Source organism: Hordeum vulgare, chromosome 7H, assembly GCF_904849725.1.
Source record: "Hordeum vulgare subsp. vulgare chromosome 7H, MorexV3_pseudomolecules_assembly, whole genome shotgun sequence".
Lineage (NCBI taxonomy): Eukaryota > Viridiplantae > Streptophyta > Magnoliopsida > Poales > Poaceae > Hordeum > Hordeum vulgare.
Genome location: NC_058524.1, coordinates 353,252,012 through 353,266,133, shown reverse-complemented (window position 1 = coordinate 353,266,133; position 14,122 = coordinate 353,252,012).

Below are 14,122 nucleotides of genomic sequence, written 5' to 3'. Positions count from 1 at the left end.
CGTGTCATTCGTGAAAATCTCAAAGTTGCTCAGTCCCGTCGAAAGAGCTACTATGATAGCATGCATCATGACTTGGCATTCCAAATCGAGGACTTTGTTTATCTTCGGGTATCTCCCATGAAGGGTACTCAACATTTTGGCATCAAAGGGAATCTTGCACCCCGTTTTGTGGGTCCTTTCAAGATTGTTGGCAAAAGATGCGACCTGGCCTATCAACTCGAGCTCCCTTCGAATTTCTCCAATGTGCATGATGTCTTTCATATATCTTATCTCTGGAAGTGTTTCAAGACTCCTGAGCACACCGTTAACCTCCAAGACATTAATCTCCAAGTAGATATTTCTGATCATTAGCATCCAATTGCTATTCTTGAAGAGATCGAGCGCAAGACCCGCAACAAGTCTATCAAATTCCTCAAAGTAAAGTGGTGACACCATTTCGAGAAAGAAGCCACTCGGAAATGTGAGGACTATCTCCATTCCGAATATGCTGAGTTCTTCTAGTCCTAGATATCACGGCGAGATCCTGTTGTGGTGTGGGAGAGTTGTAACAGCCCAAGTGCAAACTCTATATGAATTGCTTGATGAACCTTTTATGACATGACAACCTTGCATTCACTTAATAAGATTTGTTGCTTCATGTCTTTCTCTTGCATCATATCACCATGGAATCCATTTTTATTTTTCTCCTTGTGCTTATGTTGTGTTTAAATGGAGTGGTGTGTGATGATTGATTGTTGTTTTACTTGTGAAAACCCCTCCTTACAAACTCTTTGGAAATACCTCCCTCTCTCTTTTATTCAATTATGCTATGTTGTGATTTTCTACCTTGCCATCACCTTCTTTAAAAATGTTGCCATGCTTGTAAATATTATGAATGGGTTTCTAAAAATAAGCTTGACCTTGCACACCTCTGTGTCCATATCTAAAAAAACCAAATACCTTGCTAGATTAAATTAAGTGCCATTTAAAGTTTGCTTCAAAAAATGTCCAATGTGTTTTAATAAAATAGGGCATGTTTGTGTGAACCCAAGTATATTTTTACTTCATTAAAAACCTTCTACTTTTTATTTGGTTATTTTCTTGCTCAAAATGTTTTAAGTAAATAGCATAGCTTTTGTTTTGTGATGTGAGCACTAGTGGATCCCAGCAGCAGCAGCAGCAGAGGGCAGCCCAGTGGTACCGTGGCCGAGCAGCACCAGCTCGCGCAAAGCCTGCACCCAACCTCGCGCGTGCGTGCACCTTTCCAGCGTGGACGCCGCATGCGGACCAACCTACCAACGACAACGCACGTCGCTTTTCTCGCCCTTGCACCCCTGCCTCTCTCATAGTAAAAAGCACCGCCAGCTTTGCCGAGCCGCCAAGGCAGCCAGCTAGAGCCCGAGCCCCTCTATTTAAACCCCTCCCTCGGCTGTGGGCCTCCTAGGGTTCCTCTTCCCCCTCTTCGCTGCCGCGAGGTGAGGTTAGCTCTTTTAGATCCACCGCTCTGCCCTGTCAAGAGAGATACTAGCGAGCCCGTCGTCACGAGCGTGCCCTCCGACGACCCCAAGGAGGAGCAGAGCATCCAGGAGCTACGCCCGTTTGTGCTGCTTCCACGACGTCCTCTGCTTCATAGAGGGACGTCAAGGGCAGGAGCAATCACGTTCTTCTTCCTCGTCAGGAGCTCGTCGTTGGCCAGCAATTCACCACAGCGTGTCATCCTCGAGCCCAATCTCCTATACCGAGCCCTTCCTCGTCAGCATCCGCGCGTCCCAAGCAGTTTCCACCTCGTTTGCACGCTGCGTTGCCGTTGTGAGAGAAGTACAAACGGGCAGCCATTGAACCTTGTCTCCGATGAGTATTTTGTTGCCAAAGGTTGCGAATAGTAGCGCTAGCGCGTAGAAAGCCCCCGTCAGCATGTGGTTTCGTTTGCGCCGTCGGGTAGTAGTTGGCCCCGCCATCGCCATCTAGATGGGCCTCCTAGGGTTCCTCTTCCCCCTCTTCGCTGCCGCGAGGTGAGCTTAGCTCTTTTAGATCCACCGCTCTGCCCTGTCAAGAGAGATACTAGCGAGCCCGTCATCACGAGCGTGCCCTCCGACGACCCCAAGGAGGAGCAGAGCATCCAGGAGCTACGCCCGTTTGTGCTGCTTCCACAACGTCCTCTACATCATAGAGGGACGTCAAGGGCAGGAGCAATCACGTTCTTCTTCCTCGGCAGGAGCTCGTCATTGGCCAGCAATTCACCACAGTGCGTCATCCTCGAGCCCAATCTCCTATACCGAGCCCTACCTCGTCAGCATCCGCGTGTCCCAAGGAGTTTCCACCTCGTTTGCACGCTGCGTTGCCGTTGTGAGAGAAGTACAAACGGGCAGCCATTGAACCTCGTCTCCGATGAGTATTTTGTTGCCAAAGGTTGTGAATAGTAGCGCGTAGAAAGCCCCCGTCAGCATGTGGTTTCGTTTGCGCCGTCGGGTAGTAGTTTGCCCCACCATCGCCAGCTAGTCATGCCCGTCATCGCCGCCTCTATTATTGACCGTCGGCATTGATGCGTTGAACGTTAACTGCCAGGAGTTCGTGCATGCGCAAGGAAAGAATATGCAGAGAGTTTTGTGCCTTCCGTCATGTGTTTGGGTCACCGAAGTATCAGCGTCGTGGTTGTGTGTACTCTATCATCGTCGACGGTGGTCGCCTACGCAATGTGTGTGTGTGTGTCGTTCTTTCATTGACCCAGCCCAGCGTAGGGTGTAGCCAAAAGGGCTCGGGCACCCCTCTGGTAAATCTAAACACAGTAGCCTAATTGGCTAGCCGCGCTATTTAAAATCGTGAGGTCTCGGGTTAGATCCCCCAATCCCCTTTTATTTCTTGTGAGATTTAAATGTTGGGTCGCTGAGAGTGGACCCGTGAGGATTTAATTTATTTTGTCATTTTATTTTATCTTTTTATTCCCTCATTTTGCAATATGCCATATAGGGCAAGTTTTCAATTCTGAAAATGTCCAAATTGGGCATATGCCAAATCTGACATATACTAGGTGTCGGTGCACTAAAGACTGGGGTCTCGAGTGCCTCGGACTAGTGCACGGACACCGGCAGCCCCTCTGCAGCGGCAAGTCGCGTCGCTGGATCTTAGGGCGGAAGCAAGTCTTAGAAGCCACCCAAGTACAGATTGCAAGCCCCCGGCAAACACTCGCTTGCTGGGAACGAAGAAGAGACCCCGGCAGGAGCTCCCTGCCGGGGAGATAGACAACGCCAAGGCGAGACCCTCCCGCCAAGGAAGGAGGACTGAGCCCCGGCAAGCCATCCTTGCCAGGAAGATTGACAAGGCCTCGGCAGGCCACCACCTCCCTGCCGAGAGGAACAAGAAGGGCCCCCGACAAGGTAACCCTGTCGGGAAGGTAACCCCCGACAAGAAGAGCCTACTACGGGAAGAGGCCCCCATAGGTGTCGATCCTTTCACCGACATCTTTGGCGCGCCAGGTAGGGGGGATCGCCGGAAGCAGGCCAGCGTCAGCGTCGTCCCGATCCGACGAGCCACCCGTCGGCTCCATGGATCTCAGTTCATCGCAACATCTTCCCGTAGTGGGAGGAGGCAGTGGCTGCTCAGCCCGCGCGAGAGCTCATAGCGCCTCCGTAGGTGCTATGCGAGCGCGGGTGGAAGGAGCGGAAGCCCCGAGCTCTGCATCGCCTGGACAACACACCTCCTTGGAACGCTCGTGCTGGTATCGAGGGCGTGACAGGGGGCTTCTGCCAGGCTTCCGACGCTTACTCCGGCTGTCGCACATCTCCGGAGTGCTGCATGGTCGTCGAGGACGCGTCGAGGCCCCGAACCGCCCCTTTACCCGCCCTCCGTCTCACGTTTCTCCTTGAAGCGCTGTGACGCCAGAAAGATGTGCTCGGGGGCTCCGCCAGCAAACCTCTTGCAAAAGAGATGACAAAGTGATGCGCCCCAGTGTACCTCTTTCCTTCAGAGTGGCCAAAGGCCACCGGCGAGAACCTCGTCGGCAAGGAGGCCGCTGGGGGCAACATCAACTTGTCGGGGTTACGGACATTCCTCCCCAGCAGCACCTTCAGACACTGCGGCTAGGAATGTCGCGACGCGCGAGATAAGTACGAAGGCATACTTCTTGCCAGACTCTTGGTAGATTAGTTGTATCCTTTGGAAGCATCGACTTTTGTATGAGAATCCTGCGCACAGATGGACCTTGCTAGGATCAATGCACTCCGATTTCGTTTCGAGCCTGTTCAACGACTTGAGCGGTCACAGAGCGCCCTCATCTCGTTTCGAACTCGTTCAACGTTTCGGACGGCTACGTAGCACCTTATTTCGCCTCAAGACATGCTCGACGATTTATATGGTTGCACTGAGTACGGCAAGGAGTCTTGCCAGTGACGACCTCCTATGTTGAGTTTTTTGAGCATCTACTCCTCTAAGTACTTGCGGCAGGATAAGTCAAGCCGGCAAGCATCCGGAAAGTGCAAAGGAATAATCATACAAAATGAGAGTCGAACAAAGGATGCATCTATTCATTCATTTGTCTGGATATATCTGATTCCACTTACAAAGCGTTGTTGTCCTAACCTAAATACTTTGTCTTTTGACGAGGATCGACCTACGCGAAGGAATTGGAGTTCTTGAAGACAAGACGCGGCAAGGCTCGCGGTACATCCATGCTCGCTCCTCCGGGACGAGCACTGTACCGACGAGAGCGGGTCCGGCCTCGTCAAGTCACGGGAGGGGGCGACGGATCCGGTTGAGACCCCCCTTCCAAAGAGGGGGGACGGGTGTGACCAGGTTCACCAGTGTAGGAAGCACTCAGTCTGAGCCCGGGGAATCGTCCTCCAATTTGATTCCCCTGGGCTCGAGACTAGGCTCAGCACCGTCACCACTGCCGCCCTCCCCGTCGATGTCGCTCAAAGAGGAGCGTTCAACGTTGCTCAAGCCTTCTTCGCAGCAGCCGAGACGCACACCGGAGCTCCCGTAGAACTTGACGACGAGCATACGGGACTCTATCAGCTTGAAGCGGAGGACGTAGGCGTCCTCGATTCCCTGAGCACGGGCGAAGGCCTTCCAGCTGCGCCCAAGAAGCATGGAATGGGGCTTAGGATACTCCGCGTGCACCTGCACGGCACCGTGAGAGCATCCGTGCGCTCGCAGCCAAAGGACGGGAGGCCACTCGACCTCCATCACCATGGAGAAGCCACGAGGGAGATGCAGGTGACCCCGAAGGGGGCCACAAAGCTTGCGATGAACTCGAATGGCATCGCCTCCGAGTGGCCACCCGAAGAAGAAGGCACAAGGAGGAAGATCGAAGTAGGGCTCTACCTCCCTCGACCCATTCCCTCGCATCCTCAACCCCTCGAGCCTCTCCCGCCACGGTCGACAGGGCTGCCGCTTGCTACGGCCCCTGAAGCTGTGGCATGATTTGAGCGGGATCCCCTTGCCACCCTGGCGCCTGACGGAGGCCGGCCCCATCCCGTAACCATGGTTAGGGGCGGGTGCCACCGGCAAAGCTGAAAGAAACAAGAGAAGACAAGGCGACGGGCGCTGAAGGCTTCGAGAGTGAGATGGGTGGGCAAAACCTCCACGTAAGCACCCTAATTTATAGGGCAAAGGTCGGAGGCCACCCTCCTCTCTCCAGAAGCTACCGCCTCTCTCGCCCAATCGCCCTCAAGTCACGAGCGGAACATGGAACCGCCCTGATGCGCCAATGCATGGAGGGGCAGATCCATCCACGCCCGCGGATTTTGAGGCCATGATCACCACATGCCCAACCACCATTGCGCATGTCCTACACGTGGTAGAGGCGTTTTCAGGGAATAAAGAGGCCATCACGCGCACGTCGTGCACCCTCCCACTTCACACGTTCACTGTGCGACGTGGGGAAAGAAAGCATCTAACGGCTCGACTCTGATAAGCCCGGCGCCAGCGAGTCCGCGCACCGCTTGTTGGGGAACGTCGCATGGGAAACAAAAAATTTCCTACGCGCACGAAGACCTCTCATGGTGATGTCCATCTACGAGAGGGGATTTCCGATCTACGTACCCTTGTAGATTGCACAACAGAAGCGTTAAGAAACGCGGTTGATGTAGTGGAATGTCCTCACGTCCCTCGATCCGCCCCGCGAACCATCCCACGAACCGTCCCGCGATCCGTCCCACGATCCGCTCCGATCTAGTGCCGAACGGACGGCACCTCCGTGTTCAGCACACGTACAGCTCGACGATGATCTCAGCCTTCTTGATCCACCAAGAGAGATGAAGAGGTAGATGAGTTCTCCGGCAGTGTGACGGCGCTCCGGAGGTTGGTGGTGATCTAATCTCAGCAGGGCTCCGCCCGAGCTCCGCACAAGCGCGATCTAGAGGTAAGACCGTGGAGGTATGTGGTCGGGCTGCCGTGGTAAAAGTTGTCTCAAAACAGACCTAAAACCCCACTATATATAGGAGGGAGGGAGGGGAGGAGGCAGCCTCAAAACCTAAAGGTTTGGCCTAAATTAGAGGTGGAGGAGTCCTACTCCAATCCTACTTGGAGTAGGATTCCACCTTCCCACTTGGAAACTCTTTCCACCTTGTGTTTTTTCCTTCTCAAACCTTATGGGCCTTAGTGGGAACTTATTCCAGCCCACTAGGAGCTGGTTTATCTCTTCCCATAGCCCATGAGACCCCTTGGGGCATGACACCCCTCTCGATGGTCCCCGTCACCCCTCCCGGCACTCCCGGTACACTACCGATGAGCCCGAAACTTTTCCGATAATGCCCGAAAACTTTCCGGTAACCAAATAAGGTCATCCTATATATCAATCTTCGTTTCCGGACCATCCGGAAACCCTCGTGACCTCCGTGATCTCATCCCGGACTCCGAACAACATTCGGTAACCAACCATATAACTCAAATACGCATAAAACAACGTCGAACCTTAAGTGTGCAGACCCTGCGGGTTCGAGAACTATGTAGACATGACCCGAGAGACTCCTCGGTCAATATCCAATAGCGGGACCTGGATGCCCATATTGGATCCTACATATTCTACGAAGATCTTATCCTTTGAACCTCAGTGCCAAGGATTCATATAATCCCGTATGTCATTCCCTTTGTCCTTCGGTATGTTACTTGCCTGAGATTCGATCGTCAGTATCCGCATACCTATTTCAATCTCGTTTACCGGCAAGTCTCTTTACTCGTTCTGTAATACAAGATCCCGCAACTTACACTAAGTCACATTGCTTGCAAGGCTTGTGTGTGATGTTGTATTACCGAGTGGGCCCCGAGATACCTCTCCGTCATACGGAGTGACAAATCCCAGTCTTGATCCATACTAACTCAACGAACACCTTCGGAGATACCTGTAGAGCATCTTTATAGTCACCCAGTTACGTTGCGACGTTTGATACACACAAAGCATTCCTCCGGTGTCAGTGAGTTATATGATCTCATGGTCATAGGAACAAATACTTGACACGCGGAAAACAGTAGCAACAAAATGACACGATCAACATGCTACGTCTATTAGTTTGGGTCTAGTCCATCACATGATTCTCCTAATGATGTGATCCTGTTATCAAGTAACAACACTTGCCTATGGCCAGGAAACCTTGACCATCTTTGATCAACGAGCTAGTCAACTAGAGGCTTACTAGGGACAGTGTTTTGTCTATGTATCCACACAAGTATTGTGTTTCCAATCAATACAATTATAGCATGGATAATAAACGATTATCATGAACAAAGAAATATAATAATAACTAATTATTATTGCCTCTAGGGCATATTTCCAATACCGCTTTGGGCCTAGCCCAACAACGCCTCGCATGGGTGTGTGGCCCAGGCCCGGGGGCTCCTGTCGGTGCACTAAAGACTGGGGCTCTCCAGTGCCCCAGACTAGTGCGCGGACACCGGCAGCCCCTCTGCAGCGGCAAGGCGCGTCACTGGAGCTTAGGGTGGAACAACACTCAGAAGCCCCCCAAGTACAAATTGCAAGCACTCGGCAAACACTCGCTTGCTGGGAATGAAGAAGAGACCCCGGCGGGAGCTCCCTGCCGGGGAGATAGACAATGCCAAGGTGAGACCCTCCCGCCAAGGAAGGAGGACTGAGACCCATCAAGCCATCCTTGCCGAGAAGATTGACAAGGCCTCGGCAGGCCACCACCTCCCTGCCGAGAGGAACAAGAAGAGCCCCTCGCAAGGTAACCCTCCCGGGAAGGAAGAGAAATCCTGAAAAGAGGTGCGGGCCCAGGGCGCCTTCGTGTCCTGTGAGCGCCTCCACCGACGAACACGCCACCGCCGATGCATGGACCACACGTACGCCCATACGCCAGCACAACACCCCAAAGTTGCCACGTGTGGGTACGTGTCCAACCCCCCCCCCCCCCGCCCCTGACGAGGTGAGGGAAGTCTGTCGAAGCATTTAATGCACTGCAGTAACACTGTGGCTGTCGGTCGGCGTTGCTCCACTCATGAACCCACCGTTCAACCGCTGAGCCACTGTGGTGACCCCTTCGCCTATATAAGGAGGCCCGAGGCTCAGTAGAAAGGACTTTTGACTTTTTGACCAATCGAAAGGCTGTAAGAGGGACCGATCTACAGTAACCTAGAACGAATAACTAAACACATGTAGGAGTAGGGTTTTACTCACCACACGGCCCGAACCTGGGTAAAAAAGACCTTGCCAGGCCGTGACTGTTGGTTCTGCTCTTGTTGCGACCCCTCCCCCCGCCAAACCAGCAAAGGGGGACCTTTGAGGCCCCCATAGGTGTCGATCCTTTCACCGACACTAGGTTTTACCTAGATGAGTGTATTTAGTTTGTGGATTAGTGCCATGGTTTTATATTGTAACCTATGCTTATAATATATGAATTTGGGGTAGAAAAATCCAAGGAATTTATCTGTGGCATTAGTTTTGACTTTTGAGCAAGTTGGTGTGCATGTTATTTTCACCATGATACCCTTATGTTATTTTTGTGTGGAGCAACCCTCTCACCCTTTGGTAAACTTGTCAACATGAAAGTTGTTGTTTGTTATGTGTACTAGGCCCTGGTATTTTTCCTTGCCATGATAAACCTTGTTTACATGTGGTATTCTTACTGTCAACATGTAATGTCAATGTTGTTCAATTGGTAGGGTCAAATATGACTAAGTCTGGAATCTGTTATTAAGTAGGTGTGTTTCCATGTGGATTGGTAAGTATCTATAGGTTCATTGTGCTCGCGCAAAAGAGTGAATGATACAACATGTTGCCCTCTGTTTAATGGTGCCAATACTTTGCAATATATGTTTTGCTTCATAGCTATTTTTCCTGTAAAACATGCCATGCTGATGTAAACAGGGGTGAATTCACCTTGTGAAATTCACCATGCCATGTTGAGATGATGCTAAGTTCACCATGCCATGTTGAGATGATGCGATCAATGAATTTGTGTAGTATTTCCTTATTGTTAGTTAGGTTTAATTGTAATACTTGTTGCTCTCTATCACCCTCTTAAATTTCATGCCATGAAAGTCCCTGTAGCATATTTTTCATTGTTGTCAATATGCCATTTGATAACTCTACTTGTGAAAAACTGATATTTTCACAAAGTGTTAATGTGTGATGTTTCATGCCATCTTGTGAGCTTGATAGCAATTGATCCATGCTCCTATTGATCATGTTGATTAGATGAGTTGTTGTGCACCATGTCTACTTTATCTCCATCTATTGGTTGAGTATGTTAGCCTGGTGCAGATGTTAGTTTTTGTGTGGGCAATGTGACATTTTGTTTTTTTGGACAGTTTGCTTGTAGAACTATTTTGCACTTTGTGAGAGTTGTACCCCTTCATTTTGCATGATCTTTAGGTCCATTCCACCTAGATTTTTTGTGCCAAATCCAGTGGGATACTTGGGATGCCAATTAATTTCCCGTAGCCTCTATCAAATTATGTTTTTCACCGTTGCCTTTCTTACCTTATCAGAGGGTTCCGAGAGATCCGTAACTAGGTTTGGAACGTTCTTTATATGCATTTGTATTGTTTTCTCGTGATGCATTAATTTTTGCCATGTTCATGCATGTCCAAATAATTAATCTTGTGGTTCTGCCCAGAATGATAATAACTAAATAATTGCATGAGAAATATGACTAGTGTAGCATTGACATGTTTCATTAACATAATATTCATGCATCATATTATTTGAGCATCGTGTCGTTCCTATGTTTTTGTTGGATGCATCGTACAAGTACGAGGATCCTATTGCGAATGTTCCTGAAGAGCAAGAGTTTTATCCCCCAGAAGAAGTGCCAGGCAAGATGATCATTGACCTTGATATTATTTCTAATTTTTTTATGCTTAGATGTCTCGTTTCTCTCATTAATTATAGGGATAATTAGATTTATGCCCCTAATTGTGTTCAACTCGGTTGTTTTACACCTACTTTCCAAAAGTCACCGGTTCTGTCCAAGTCACATTTCTTCTCTTATATGCTTTTGCCCTTTGACCATCTAACTGTTAGTTTGAAAACTTCATAACTAATTCATAGTAAATCAGAAAAATGCAAATAAGATACCAAAATGTTTGGAAAAACATCACCTATATGTCGGTGTCATTTGCATTCATGACAAAGGTGTTGGAAAGTGCACATCCGAGTTTTAGCTCTTATGTTACCACCATGAATAGTGAAATATAAAAAAATCAAAAATTTAAAAAATATTTGGTGGTAAAGAATGAAAAAAAAATTAAGTGCTTGCCAAGTTTCATTAGGGAAATACATTCGTGGAAGTCGTGGCAAAAAGACAATCTATTTTGGAGTGTTGATTGTTTTTTTTGCCACGACTTCCACGAATGGTTTTTCCTCATGAAACTTGGCAAGCACTTAAAACATTTTTCATTCTTTGCGACCAATTTTTTATAATTATTCCATTTTTTATGTTTTACTATTCACGGTGGTATCGTAAGAGCTAAAACTCGGATGGGCACTATACAACACCTTTGTCATGAATGCAAATGACACTGGCATATAGGTGATGTTTTTTTGAACATTTTGGTATCTTATTTGCATTTTTATGATTTAGTATGAATTAGTTATGAAGTTTTCAAACTGATGGTCAAATGGTCAAAGGGCAAAAGCATAAGAGGAGCGAAGTGACTTGGACAAAACCGACGACTTTTGGAAATTAGGGGTAAAACAGCCAAGTGGGACACAACTAGGGGCATAAATATTATTATCCCTTAATTATAGCTGCCTACCACCTGAATATTAAGCCTCCCAAATATGCCATGATAAGCCTCAAACCCCTCCACATCCTAGCAAACACTGATTGGCTAAGTTAGCGCTTCCTCAACGCTTCTTATAGCGTTGCTAGCTTTAGGTGCAGGGTGATCCATGTGTTGACATGGATATTTTTGATACTATCTTATTATTGCTACTTAATTTGATGCACATATATACTTGGTGAAAGGCGGAAGGCTTAGCCTTTTTCTCGGTGTTTTGTTCCACTTTTGGTGCCCTAGTTTCCGGTTACCGGTGTTATGCTCCATATTGAGCAGTCCTAGCATGCTTGGGGTTGTTATGGGGACCCCCTTGATAAATTGTTTCGGTATAAAACTCATATAGTAAGACCCAACTTTGGTACACCATTCTCTAATCAACTTAATAATAAAAATGCATAGGGAATAGCTACCGAGTGGATAATTAATCAACCCCCAGTCCAGTGCTCCTCATGAATGTTGGTCTACATTAGAACATCGTGCGGGGCCAACCCGGGGCAACTCGGGAGATTTCTATTAGGCCACCGTACGCTTCACTTATTCGGCGTGTCGTGAGAACGAGATATGCGGCTCTTATCGGGTTCCTTGCCACCTCAGGCAGTCCTGCTAGATTGGTTTTACCCTTCTCAAAATATCCTGTGCACTGGGATGTCGATGATGCCTCGGCTACCTCAAGGTTGAGGTTTTATCTCTAGGGTAGCTTGTGATAGTTTGTCATGGACTAGTTGGAGCACCCCTACAGGTTAAATCTTTCAAAAAGCCATGTCTGCGGTCATGTGGCAACTTGGAAATTTTCTAAACATATGATTATAGCAAACTTGAATAAACTTAACTAAAACTGAATCAACTGTGTGGGTAACCGTGACTGTCTCTTTTTGAGGGAGTTTGAAAGGATAATACGATTGGGTTATTGCTCAAGTAAGTAGGTGTTCAGGATTAATTATTCATCATAATTAATTTGCGACCGACTTGCGGAGATTCTCATCTTAATCTTGAATCGTAATTTAGCCACCAAATAATGCTTAGTGGTACTGAAACCTCACCACTTTACCATACCTCACCCATTGACTTAATTAGTCCCAATATCTTGGTCACGAGATTGGTGAGTATCCATGCCTCAAAGATCACTACAACACCACAGGTTCGGGTACCGCAGATATTGACACAGATGATGCTCCACAACTCCAATGGGAGTATGATGAGGAGAGTCAGCGCATGTACATAACCTACCCGAACGAGCAGAAGGGCCTTGGTCGTCTCCTGGGATAACGTGATAGACTTCATTACTAATACTTATTGATTTCGTCCATAGTGGGGCCGTGTCTTCTGAATGGTTGAATAAATGTTGTATGACTTGTAATTTAGCATGTGGCCAGTGTAAGACAACTCATATACTCATCTCCTCTTTAAATGTATCTGCAATGATTTCTATACTTGGAGAACGCCAAGATGCGTCTCTATCAATATCAAGGCCTCGTCCCCAAATACGGATAGTGTCGCATCTCGTATGTTACACGAAAACTGAGAAGAAGCTGAAAAATCAACTTGCTCCAAATGACCTAAACTTGAGAATTTTTCTCGAATATTTGAGAATTTAAGGGCCAAAAATATATCGGAGAGGGGCCGCTAGTTGGGCACAAGCCAACACCCCCCTGGTCGTTCCCTCATGGCTTGGGGGCCACGACTTGCCCTCTAGGGACTATTTTCTCCTATATGGTGTGTTTTACCCTAAAAAATCATAAGTTATTGTTGGGGAATGTTGCATGGGAAACAAAAAAAATTCCTACGCACAAGAAGACCTATCATGGTGATTATCATCTACGAGATGGAGATCGGATCTACATACCCTTGTAGATCGCTAAGCGGGAAGCATTAAGAAACGCGGTTCATGTAGTGGAAAGTCTTCGCGATCCAAATCGATGTCGTCCCACGATCCATACCGATCTAGTACCGAACGGACGGTACCTGCGCATTCAGCACACGTACAGCTCGATGACGATCTCCGCCTTCTTGATCCAGCAAGAGAGACGGGGAAGTAGATGAGTTGTCCGACAGCGTGACGGCGCGCCGGTGGTGGTGGTGATCTATTCCTCTAGGGCTTCGCGTAAGCACCGCAGAAATCCGATCTAGAGGAAGAACTACGAACTAGAGGAGAGGGTTGCACGTGGCTGAAATTGTGTCTCAAAACCCCTAAAACCTCTAGTATATATAGGAGGAAGGAGGGGCTAGCCTTGAGAACCAAGGAGAACCTCCTTAGGCTCGGCCGAACTAGGATTGGATGAGTCCTCCTCCAATCCTACTTGGAGTAGGATTCCTCCCCAAGTTGTCCACCTCTTTTGGTTTTTTCCACATTTACCTCATGGGCTTTCTTTGGTTGACTAGACAGCCCACTAAGAGCTATTGCGCCACCATCAAGTCAATGTGGCCCTCTTGGGGAGTGGTGGGCCCACCTGGTGTGCCCCCGGTACCCATTCGTCACTCCCGGTACACTCCGGCAATGACTCAAATTCTTCCGGAATCAAAATACCAACTTCCTATATATAAATCTTCATTTTCGGACCATTCCAGAAACCCTCATGACATCCAGGATCTCATCCAGGACTCCGAACAAAACTTCGGTCACCAACATCTATAACTCAACTATACCGAAACGTCACTGAACCTTAAGTCTGCAGACCCTGCGAGTTCGAGAACTATGCAGACATGACCTGAGACACTCCCCGGTCAATATCCAATAGCAGGACATGGATGTCCATATTGGATCCTACATATTCTATGAAGATCTTATCGGTTGAACCTCTATGCCAAGGATTCATATAATCCCGTATACCATTCCCTTTGTCCTTCGGTATGTTACTTGCTCGAGATTTGATCGTCGGTATCTCTATACATATTTCAATCTCGTTACCGGCAA